Source organism: Mesocricetus auratus, unplaced genomic scaffold, assembly GCF_017639785.1.
Source record: "Mesocricetus auratus isolate SY011 unplaced genomic scaffold, BCM_Maur_2.0 Super-Scaffold_100004, whole genome shotgun sequence".
NCBI lineage: Eukaryota > Metazoa > Chordata > Mammalia > Rodentia > Cricetidae > Mesocricetus > Mesocricetus auratus.
Window position 1 is genome coordinate 57,068,789 of NW_024429189.1, and position 4,265 is coordinate 57,073,053.

At 34.3% G+C, this 4,265-nt stretch overlaps 1 pseudogene; it reads right to left on the reverse strand.

Moving 5' to 3' along the window:
• Nucleotides 1–2,082: 2,082 nt before the first annotated feature.
• On the reverse strand, nt 2,083–3,070 carry LOC101830649 (annotated as a pseudogene).
• Nucleotides 3,071–4,265: the final 1,195 nt, after the last annotated feature.

Consider the following 4,265-nt stretch of genomic DNA (forward strand, 5'->3'; position numbering starts at 1 on the left):
TCTTTCTTCACATATGTGAGGATTTTATGGCATTATAAAATGAATTCAAAGCATTCTTATTGGGGAAATTTATAAATATATTTTTATAGCCTCCATGAAATAAACTAGGGAGTATGTTCGGTTATTTTTTATTTTAACAAACACATTGGCATGGTAAGGAGATATGTTAAAATATTGGGTATATTTTCTGAAAACAAAAATCATTATTTATGTATGGAATCATTTTTATCTAGCATATCCAAGGAATTAACAATAATTTTATCACATTGTGGAAAGATACATGATAGAGCATCTGAAATCATGTTTTAAATTCCTTCCGTATTTCTTACCACTACCAGAAATTGCAGGATAAAAAGCATTTTAAATTTTTAATTAAAATAATACAAATTACAAAAATGAAAAGGAAAAATGGGGCATTTCTGGAGATCAAAACTAATGGTGCATTCTAGGGCCTTTCTTGCTTCCAAAAAAAAAAAACAATTTACTGAGATCAATATATCAGTTCTTCTCTAAAATATCTACACAGGTAATAACCTCCAGTCAAAGATATTCCTATTGTGGAAATGTTGTTTAAGCAGAATTATTTAATAGGATATGTTTTATTACTATCCAAAGCTTACTTCACTGGCATTTAATAATAAAGTAGTAAATTAGCAGTAAAATCAAGTGACCAAATTAAATGATCTGGAAAAATACCCCCAAAAGACATGAACGTGAAATATGAAAAACATGGTTATGACATCAGTCTAGGAAACACATTTAATGTAACCAAAAGGGACAATTGGTAAAATAACAAGAATAATACCTTTGTTTACAAGGTAAGTCAAGTTGATTATGGGATTCTCACCACACAGAAGTAAATACTATCAGTGATAACTCAATGAACATTAATAAATTTAAAACTATTTAATGCTTGCACAATCCAAGACAATATGAGTAGATCACAGATTGTAAGTATCTTACTCTGCAAAAAACATTGGAAGAGAATTATTTCAAAGTAAAGTTTAATTAAATTAGAAAATTTGTTTATGAAATAAAAGAAAGTAGTGTAGAAAAATATAAATAGAAGCGATATTTAATACACATGATAATATAAGAGTAGCTGAAAGGAGAACCTACAAAATTGCACCAAAAAGATTATATTAAGCACACTGTTTAGAACTAAGTACATCACATTTGTCCTAAATGGAATATCTCTATCTAATGTCTCCATTCACTGACCAGGGTCCTCTGCTGAAGAGGAGGTGGAAAGATAATAAAAGCCAGAGGAGGTAGGTGAATTCAAGAAACAATATTCTCAAAACACTGATGCAGCTATAGATTCAGAGAGAGTATGACAGCCTGCACACCACCTGTACAGTCAAGCCAAACAAATTCCCAGTACTGAAAAGAGAAAGTGGATACAATGTCCCATACCTAACCTGGAATCTATCCATAATTGAAAACTGCTAGAAGAGGAAAGAAAAATATTTTCAGTGGCCTGTGATTATGCATATCACCACACTCCATGATGGACTTCAAGCACAAACATAGTTGACAAACAGAAAGTAATCTCTGGGGTTTATATTGTTTGGTTTGTAATGTGTGTGTGGAGTTGGTTATTTGATTTAGTTTGGCATTTTTATCTTGTTGGAACTTTTTGTTTGTTTTGATGGTTTTTTTATGTATGGTTTTGAAAGGTTGAGGGGGGAAATACAGAAAGAGAGAAGGAGGGAGATAGAGACAGATTCTGAACTTTCTTGAGAGAGGAAGGGAGACTAATCTGGGAAGAGATGCAAAAAACGATAAATGTTATCAAAATATATTGTACAAAATTATTTATTAAAAATTAAAAAATGAAAATAGACAATTCATCAAAAGGTTAAAAGGGTTAGCAAAAAATAAATGATACTATAAGTAGCTTCACTAATTACAAAAATTTACAACAAAGTACATTATTTCCACATAACATTCACAATACAAGTGGTTTCACAATATCAAATATTGGTGTAAATGTTCAAGATGAGACACACTTCTAAAATTTTTTCATGACAGTTGCCTAATGCTAAGTAAAAGAAGCAACAAGAAAAAAGTCTCATTCTATCAGGACTTAGACGTTTTTGCAAGAGCTTTTCCATAGATTTTTTTCATCTCTGAGTTTCTCAAAGTATATATTAAAGGATACAACATGGGAGTGACAACAGTATAAAATATAGTAATGGATTTATCAACAGGAAACCTAGAAACTGCCCTAATGTACATAAAAATTCATGGAACAAAGAAGAGGCAAACCACCATGATATGGGCACTGCAGGTGAACACAGCTTTATGCCTGCCTTCCTGAATATGATTCTTGAGAGGTCATAAGATAATTCCAGATGAAAGTAGGAGGAAAATGAAGATCAAGATGCACGTGGTCCCATTATTGACAATGGCAGAAGGGCCAATGGAGTAGGTGTCAGTGCATGCAAGTAGCAATAATGGGTATATGTCACAGCCAAATTGGTCAGTAATACTGGGACCACAGAAAGGAAGTTTACATACAGCAATAACTTGAAACTCAGCATGTGCAAAACCTCCTGTCCAAGCCATCACTAAGAAAGGTATAGATACACGTCGATTCATGATAATCAGATAATTCAGGGGTTTACAGATGGGCACATATTGATCATAGGCCTTGCCACCAGAATGAAAATATCCACAGCACCAAACAAATGCTCTATAAAGAGCTGGCTTAGGCAAGCTGTGAAGGAGATGGTCTTCCTGTCACGGAGCAAGTCTACAATCAACTTGGGTGTGATGTTAATGGAATAAACAGTATCCATGTGTGATAGAAAAGCGAGGAAGAAGTACATTGGGATGCCCATTGAGGGGCTGACAATAACTTTCCCACAATGAGCAGGTTACCCACCACTGTCACAATATAGATGATTAGAAACATAACAAATAATGCCTTTTGCCCAGCAGAATCCTGAGTAAATTCCAGCAGGATGAATTCTGTGACATTGTTGTTTTGGTTCACTTGTCTTTTATACAGCTTGTTCCAGAGGAAAAAAAAATCAGGAGAACAAGGCCTGCCACTAGGTTTATTTCAACATCAGTGAATCTCTAGACAGAGAAGCAAGCAGAGGTTTCTCTGTCACCCATACCTTTAAAGTTACTTAAAGCACATCACACATTTAAACTTAAAAAAATTACCTTGGTATTAAACACAAGTATGTCAAGTAACAAAAAGGAAGACTTTTGCTGCAACATTTTAAAATATGAACTCCGGTAGTGCCTACAGAGCTGTGGCCCTTAAGCATTCATGTACACCTCAAAAGATAATTTTAGGCCGGTCGGTGGGGATGCACACCTTTAATCCTAGCACTCGGGAGGCAGAGGCAGGCGGATTCTGTGAGTTCGAGGCCAGGCTGGACCGACAGCCTCCAAAACAATACAGAGAAACCCTGACTCGTAAAACCAAAAAAAAAAGGATAATTTTAGTCATCATGTATCTTCTTTAATCTAAAAAATTGTATATTTGAACTGCACCAAATACTTCTAATATTAGTGAGCACACAGTTACCTATAGCAATTACTCATCTAATATGACATATTCTAGTTGTTACAGTTCCATTTCATGGTTACTTATTATTAGTGACACAACTTCATTTGCCAGCAAGTTTTTCACGAGTATTTTTTCTTTAGTTGCACTAACCCATCACTCTCATAAAAACCTGCCTTTGCAGAGAGTATACGTTTTCCAGACCTCTCAGAAAAACCCAGGCAGAGAGACAGAGGGAAATAGTAAAGAGAGGGTGAAGACTGAGTGGGACACAGTTTTTTCCTTAATATATCTTAGATTCTCAGGGTCCTCACATGTCAATTCATTACTTGCATCCCCAAAAGCAGATCACTAAAAGAAATGTACAGCCAGAATGAAAAGGTGATGATTGGGTTCATTTTCTAAACATAACTACAAACATATCTCTAATTCATTCTTAAAAAACAATGGGATTCGACAATATTTCAAAGCATTTCCTACTCTCATAGTCTTTAATAGTATATAGGACTTTTTCTTTCAACCTCTTCCCTTTCTCTTCTGTTGTTACTTTTGTTCATTCACATTTGCACACCATGTACAAGTTTCTTTCTACTTCATGAATGACACTAATAATGTAAATGGAATTTTATAACTACCATGGCAGAATAATATCTATAATCTTATTGTACATGGTACAGCAAGAATGAATTGGAGAAATACTTGGACATAAAAAGAGCAGTGATAAAAGCTGTTCACCTTG